This window comes from Sander vitreus, chromosome 17, assembly GCF_031162955.1.
Source record: "Sander vitreus isolate 19-12246 chromosome 17, sanVit1, whole genome shotgun sequence".
NCBI lineage: Eukaryota > Metazoa > Chordata > Actinopteri > Perciformes > Percidae > Sander > Sander vitreus.
The window spans coordinates 25,064,387-25,072,337 of NC_135871.1; positions in this window are offsets into that span (position 1 = coordinate 25,064,387).

Here is a 7,951-nt window from a genome sequence, read left to right on the forward strand (position 1 = left end):
GAGGAGGTTAGCTTAGCAAAAATACTGGAAACGAGTAAATCTAGCCTTGTTCTGTCCAAAAGTAACATAATCCAACTACTGGTAAAAAGCTCACTAACCAACCTGTTTAATCCGTGCAAAACACATTTTTAGCCCGGACTATTTCTTGGCCAGGCACAGTAACTCCCCCCAGTTAGAAATTGTTCAAACGAGATACAAATGACATGTTAATTAGTGAGCTGTTTCCCAGTCTTAATGCTACGCCTATTGCCTCTTGGTAATTTGCTCTTAACAAAAAGCAAATAAGACTATTTCCAAAAATGTCAAACTTCCTTTTTAAGGCCAAAATAAAAACAAATACAAATGTTAGATTTACACGAGAGACAACTTGCTGAAACCACAGTTGTGACTGGCGAGCGCTATCCTTCTGTCCTACAGCATATTGGTTTTCCTTCATGCCAGACTTGGTACGTCATCATGCCCGCAATGGGTAACGTGAGATGTTCCACAACAGCTCGACCGAGAAAGAAACCGTTACTGTTTGTTTATTCAGGGTCATAGTGTGTGTGTTGATGCACATACTCTGGCATTGAAGGGAAACAAAAAAATGCCATCCTACCTGTGTCACCTGCTGTTTGAGTGACACTGCAGCCGGTCAATCAGACCCTCACGGTGACAGCACAACACTAAACTGACAACCGCTTGGGTGCTTTATGCTTTGTCTAAGCCCGGTTGATGGCATCATTAGGGGATATGACCAGGAACACAATACGCTTTTAAGAATTAAAGAAAAAGAAGTACATCAGTAGGGTCCCGTTGGAAAAGAACGGGAGTCCGAAAGACAGCTGAAATGCTGGAAACAAATATCCACCCCTGATTGTTTTGACAAGGAAATGTCACTTACTGTAGTTGAAATACAGAATGCCTGAGGATGTCCTTTTCCGTTCCCTGGTTGTGTCTGTCTCATACATCCTGTCCTGTGTGTGTGTGTGTGTGTGTGTGTGTGTGTGTGTGTGTGTGTGTCCCACATCCCTTCCCCCTCTCCTGCTCCTTGATCCAACACTACTGGGATCAGCTGAATATGCCATCACATACGAACACCTCCAGTATAATCAGATCCTTCGATGATGTATCAGGGACGGGACCAATCACATTTGAAAGTGTGTGTGTGTCAGTGTTTAATCTTTTTTCTTCGTGTCGTCTGGTGTTTGAGTTTGTCCTCTCATGTCAGAGCCATTTACAAGTGCCTGAACGCATCCTCTTTATCTCCTTGTGTATTTAAATTGAAAAATTAAAAGAAATGACTCCCTGTAATGAATTAGACCCCTTTTTTTATGCTTAGTATTTTTACCTCTGTAAAAAAAAAAAGAGCAAAAATTATATTATATATATCAAGTGTATGTTGTACATTTTTATTTCTATTTTGTTTTTTTTAAATAACTGTTTCTAACATGTATGATGGATGTAGCTCTTGCTTTCAAGAAGGAACAGGAAGTACTTTGTAGATACTGAAGGGTGGCCAGGTCTGTGAGAAAACTAAAGTGACGTGTGTCTTACCTTCTGCCTCCAATAAAACAAGATAAAACAGTGAAACCACACAAGTCTGCTGCTTAATTTGACTCTCTGTTTGAATGAACTTCCCCATAAATCAAACCGCAGCTTTGCTGCATGCATTATCATTAACTTCCATATTCTACCTATTTAGGTAATGTATTCTATCAGTGCATCAAATCAGCTCTTTAAAGGAACAAAATGCATCAACGGATATTACTGTAAATGGACATTGACAAGGAAAATAAAACTGTAAGAATCCTCATTTACAGGAGAAGAAATTGTGGCAAAAACAAGACTGTGACGCTGTATAAACAATGGTGCTTTGAGCTGAATGCTCAACGCAAATCAAAAACACAGTGCAAGATGATGTGAATGTCATTAGTTTTGCAAGTAGCTATTTGATCATGAACCAAAAAATTGAAAAAAGTCAAATGTCGACCTGCTGGTGGTGATAACGCAAAAGTCAGGGGGTCACCAAGCCAGTAGGAATAATCCTGAAGGGAACATTTCATCCAAATTTCACATGGCTGAACATCACTTCCTGTGGCAAAGCAAATCTAAGAGATAATTGAATTAATGAATTGCATTTGTGCAAGGCCGAACAGACAGCAGGTCATTACTTAAAGTCCCTTATTAAGTATCTATGGTTCATTGAAAGTATATTTTGAACAAAGACAGACTCATACACATTCAACAAATAGTTTAGAGAAATAAAATTGCTAGGGAGAAAGGATGTCAATCAAGGTCTGAAGTTTCTTATGTTTTAAAAACTACCACAGTTAGATTCACAAAACGCCTTGTAAAGTTTTTAATGAAAGAAAGCACAAAGAAAATAACCTCAGCCGAGGACACCCTGTTTCATTCTCTTCAAGATGTCTTTCCCCGGCTGCCTCCCTCCTCAGCAGAACATGTGATAGCCATCGAGGACGTCGAGCTGTTTCACTCAGGATGTCTCTGGAAAAGCATGTGGGCGATAATGATGGAGCGCGAGAGGGGGGAGGGGAGAGAGAGAGAGAGAGAGAAAAGAGAAGAAAAAGAAGGTCCCGGAGGGTTTTTGGGGGCCTGCTAAGCAGCTCAACGGCTGCAAACAGCATCACAGTCCACATGTGCAAACATTTAAGATATCTGCTCATGTAATGGGGTCAGTGTGGCCCCTCTCTGGGTACACGGAGCACCGGCGCTCACTTCCCAGTGAAGTTTACAGGATTGGGTGGCTCGGCCCACACCAGTGCTGTGGTCTCATGTCCAAAGATAGGCAGAATTTTGATGTTTTCCGCCTCACGACTGAGTTTTTATTCTAACATTTCAGCCTGTTGTGTTTCCCTGTCAGGTCTAAATTACACTGAGTGAGCAGGGATGTTGCAGAAGGAAAGCTTACAAGGAACCAGATAATTGTTTAAGCATTGCCTGACTGAGTTCAAACCCTGCACCTGAGATAAAATGCAGAGGAAAACATCTCTCTACTCCCACCCTGTGGAAAATGTTTAGCTGGTAAGGGTTTGTGCAAAGTTGTTTATCTAATACCAGTTCAGAAAAGTACTACAAATAAAGTCAGTTTAAAAGTATGTTTGTCAAGTCCTCCAAAAAGTTAATTACAAGTACATGTCTTAGCTTTGAAATGTACTAAAGCACCAAAAGTGAAAGTATTGATAGTGAAGAACGGTTCCTGCTAATTACTGATGTATTAAAGGGGCACTATGCAGTTTTGGCCATTTCTTCGCTTTTTGCACGCAGGTTTCTCTATAGAGCTCCCCCTACAGCTTTGGAATAGATATTTGACAACTCCTATGTTTACTCGTGTCTGACTCCTCGCTCGGTCAGTCTGCCGTTTCCTCTTTCTCTGTTCCTCCGGCAATGCTTTCCTAGCTTTCTGCTTCTTTTTTGCCGGCACAGCCATGACGATAGTGTGAAAAACTCCATCGCTACCTTGTTAGCCGGTTCCTGAATGGGCGTATGTGTGCAGTGTCGTGAAGCAATTTGTTTCATCGCGAGACCTGATATCACGCAATACTTCCTGACGCTGAGGCTGGTGGCTCGCTGGCCGAAAGTTGCAAGGGTGGTTTTTCCGTTCACAGGCGCTAGGGGGGAGCGAGACGACCACCATTCAACCCGGAAAAAGTCATATAACCATTCCAATGGTTCCGAAGCTGTTCAGTTAAGGTAAATTAAGCTAAAAAAAACTGCATAGTTCCCCTTTAACATGAGTTACATGGTAGTGTAGTCAGTTAATCAGTTAAAATAAGCCCCAAAAAATCACTTGTGAAAAATGCTTTCTGTGTAAATACATGAACAGTTGAGATTGTTGAGAGAAAAGTTGCGATTTTTACTTGACTAGGGCAAAATGCATCTAATTTATCTGATATTGAATGTATAAACGTGTAGAGTCAAAAGCAACTATAGCTGTCAGATAAATTAAATGTAGTGGAGTAAAAAGTACATGTTTTCTTTCTGAGAGGTAGTAAAGGTAATGATGAAAGTCTCAAGCAAAGTACCGGTCTTTTAAAACGGCACCAAAGTATTTTAGTAATTGTCCTCTCTGTTGAGACCCGGTGATGTTTCTGTTTGTGCTCTGATGGGGAGGGAACTTCAAACGCTGCTTTAGATGTGACAGTTCAGGGTTAAGAGGGAAGTGGCAAAAGTCGAGGGATTAAAAATGGAATAAGGCCGGAAGAGTCTGGGTGAGATCTTTATTTCAGGCATGAAAAGAGAGCCTCTTCCTCTGGTGGCGCCAGTCCTCTGCCACTGTTCCATTTCCTCTTCCTCCTTCTGGTCTGTGTGTGCAGAGTACTCCTCCTCCTCTGTAGCCGAGCCTCAGTCACCTCCATACACCCAGACCTCCATCCTCTCCTCTGGTGATGCAGTTTGTCTGTGAACCTGTCTAATCTCACCTCCAGACTAGAGTTGCAATCATTAATCAATTCATTGACAAATAGAAAACTGACAGGAAATGAATCAACAACCATTCATCTGTCATTTTTCAAGCAAAAATGTTGAACATTTGATGGTTCCAGGTTCTGAAATGTGAGAATGTTCTGCTTGTCTTTGTTTTTTTAAATCATAGTAAACTCAATATATTTGGGTTTTGGACTGTTGACGCCACACGTGTACCGAGTCGACCGTTCTCTGGGATTAGTTTTCATGCTAATCGAAAGTGACCAGTTTTAGCACAAACCGTTAATTAGTTTATAACACTAGTCGTCTCGGCATGGGTAAAGTAAAAAGAAATCACTGTTTCTATACCACTAACAAGGCTCAAAATAGCACCACACTTCCAGGGTAGCATAATGAGGGTCCCTACATGTAAACCTAAGCATTGAGAACTTTGTAAGTGTTTATTAAAAAGATAGTTTATAAAGACAGTACCGTGTATACATGCGGGCGCCATCTTGGGAAAACAGTCACGACCAGTCGAACAACGAACGCCATGCTTGAGCTATGTTACTGGTTACTGGTTACACGGCGTTTGTGGTTCGACTGGTCTTGACTGTTTTCCCAGGATGGCGCCTGCATGAACGGTACTGTCTTTATAAGGGACCGTATAGGTTACCGTATTTATGGAATGGACCACCGGAGGAAAATAGGGGAGGGTCATGTCTTTTTATTCTTTGTAGAGGGGAGGGTCATCCACTTTTTTTAGTCTAGGAGGGAGGGTCACCCAACTTTTGTATTCATGAGAACAGCAACATTTCAATGTGGCTTGTTTGGTACATATTTATCCATGTAGCTCCATGTAGCTCTCTCAGTCTCGGCCCCTATTGCTAGCAGATGGGTCCCTCCCTATTTAGTCAGCCAGACAATTTGAACTGTAGCTTTAGAGACCGTGGGATTTCCCAAACTGAATAAATCCCGCTCGCACATATAAACACAAAACTGCTTTGCTAGCTCCATCGTGTTGTAACTAAGACATCTGATGAAAAAATAATGTTATTCATTAGCATGATTGCCATACTGTTTAGTTCAAAAACATCCAAAACACCGTACGAAAACATAACAGGCCAGACGCAAGCTTTTATTTTGAAAAGTCAAAGCTTGTGGACTGCACCAAGCATGGAGGGCTTTTCCCTGAGATGGGAGGTCTCCAGGCTGCAGCCATACCCGACTCAAATATCCTTTCTGTCACGGTGATATTACATATATATATATATATATATATATATATATATATATATATATATATATATATATAAATATATAAATTACAGCTTTTTCAAGGCATTTGAGAAGGAAGGAGTGGTAGCATGCAAGCTCCCAAATTGACGCTCGTTTGAGAGATGGAGTTTTGGATAATGTTCAGCTTTGGCAGCTTTACCTATATGCTAAAATATACAATGACTGAGGAAGCCTAGTGACGAGTCCATAGCAACCAGTGTTGAATTTGTTATTACCCAGTGTGCTTTGCTGAATGGTCTTAATGTTTTATTTCATGTGAATACTAGTTTACTAGATGAGTAACTTAGTATTTGAAGTAATGCAGTAATGCAGGGAGCGTGCATTTAGTTTCCATGTTTATTGTGTTTCCACAACAATGTTAGTGAGTAAATCTACTGAAATGGCCTCCACACCATAACAGAGGAGTGTGATGCGTAAGATGAGAATGCAGAGGTTTAGACACGTATGTCATGGCTGTAAAAAATCTATCTTTATCTGTATCTCTTTGCCAATCACAAACCAGTACAGAAGGCATCAATAAATTGATGGGGAGGGTCATCCCTTTTTTTCTACATCATCTCAGAGGGTCATCCAAAATGTGTTGCTGGCGAAGGAAGGGTCAGGTCTATTTTGACTAAAGATCCCAAAACTCCTCCGGTGGCCCCTGAAATAAGTAATGAACAGTCCCTAAACTATCTTTGCTACCGTGGAAGTGTGGTGCTATTCTGAGCCTTGTTAGTGGTATAGAAACAGCGATTTCTTTTTACTTTACCCATGCCCTGACGACTAGCGTTATAAGCTAATTAACAGTTTGCGCTAAAACTGGTCACATTTGATTAGCATGAAAACTAATCCCAGAGAACGGTCAACTCAGTACACGTGTTATTAACCCCTAGGTTCATTGTGTGCCGGATTTGTCCTTTAAGCACAAGGAAATTGTGATGGGCATCACCGCTTTCTAATATTTTGCATGATGTTTTTGTTAGTGGTTTCTTCTTTAAATGTTAAACCGGTGACACACCAACTGGACGGCCGACCTTCGGCAGAAAAGAGTCGGACTGACTGCCTCCCCGAGTTGGCCAAAAAAAGTACCTCGGAACACACCGAAGCGATGCCGACTGCCGACGGCAGCTGATTGGATGAAATGCGTCACGTGGGTCTGGTTTCTCCGGAAATTCAAAGACAGACTGTCATGGCGGCTCGTTCAGAATACGATCTCATATTTTACTAAAATAGTTCATCGAAACGTGTTTCTGAAAACATTTTAAGCGATAAATAGGCCGTGCAGTTGCTGAATCTGTCTTCATTTCACATCGACAAAGGTCAGTTTAAAAGATTTTCGTCAGATTTTGAGAGGCGTTACTCACGCTAATCCCGCTTGTCATTTCCAGGTTAGCACTCCACCAATCAGATTGGTCATGGAATCCGACTGCCCGCCCTCCGACGCAACATGTCAGGTCGGCCAAAATGAAGGCCGACAGCTCCTCGGACGGACGACGGCATGGAACATACCGAACAGACTCGAGTCACCGACCTCGCCAGACTGTCCGACGGCCGATTATCGGCTTGGTGTGTCACTGCCTTTAAAGATGAGCAGGAGATGTTTTCTTGTTTTTTAAGATCCAACATGAAGCTGGCAGCCATCCGGAGCACCAAACAGACGCAGCAGTGGATAGAGATCGGCTCGGTGTGGCAGCTTGGCTTGGGATTTTGCTGATGTTAATCACTGAACTTTTCCTTCTTTTTTTTTTTTTTATCAATTTGTTCCACTCAGCCCAAAGATGACTCACAACTTGAGTTGACTGTCTGCATGTCAACAAGTGGATCATGTCTTTACAAGGTTAAGATTTTCTGACTTGGAAAACAATCTCAATTTATTTAGGTCCACTTAATAACTATTGCTTTTTCCTCGAGCCCAGTTGTCATGGAGACGGATATGTTGACATGGGAGCTAAGTAGATATCTTACTTGGGCTTGTTTTGTTAAACTATTTCAGACTGATAAACATTAATGCTTGATTTCTGTTTGATTGGTGTCAGATAGGTTGCTCATGGTGTCCGGGCAACAAGACTCATGTGCGTACACAGGAATTATTCTTGTTAATTAAATATAAGAACTGAATTAAGTTTAGTCATAGATCATGTACACGTGATTTTTTACCAATCTTTTGAAGGGGACTGGAAATGATCATGCTACAAACCACGGTTGTGTGTGAACTATGATTACTAATGATTATTAGACCAATAATTTGATTATAAGTCAACAGTTT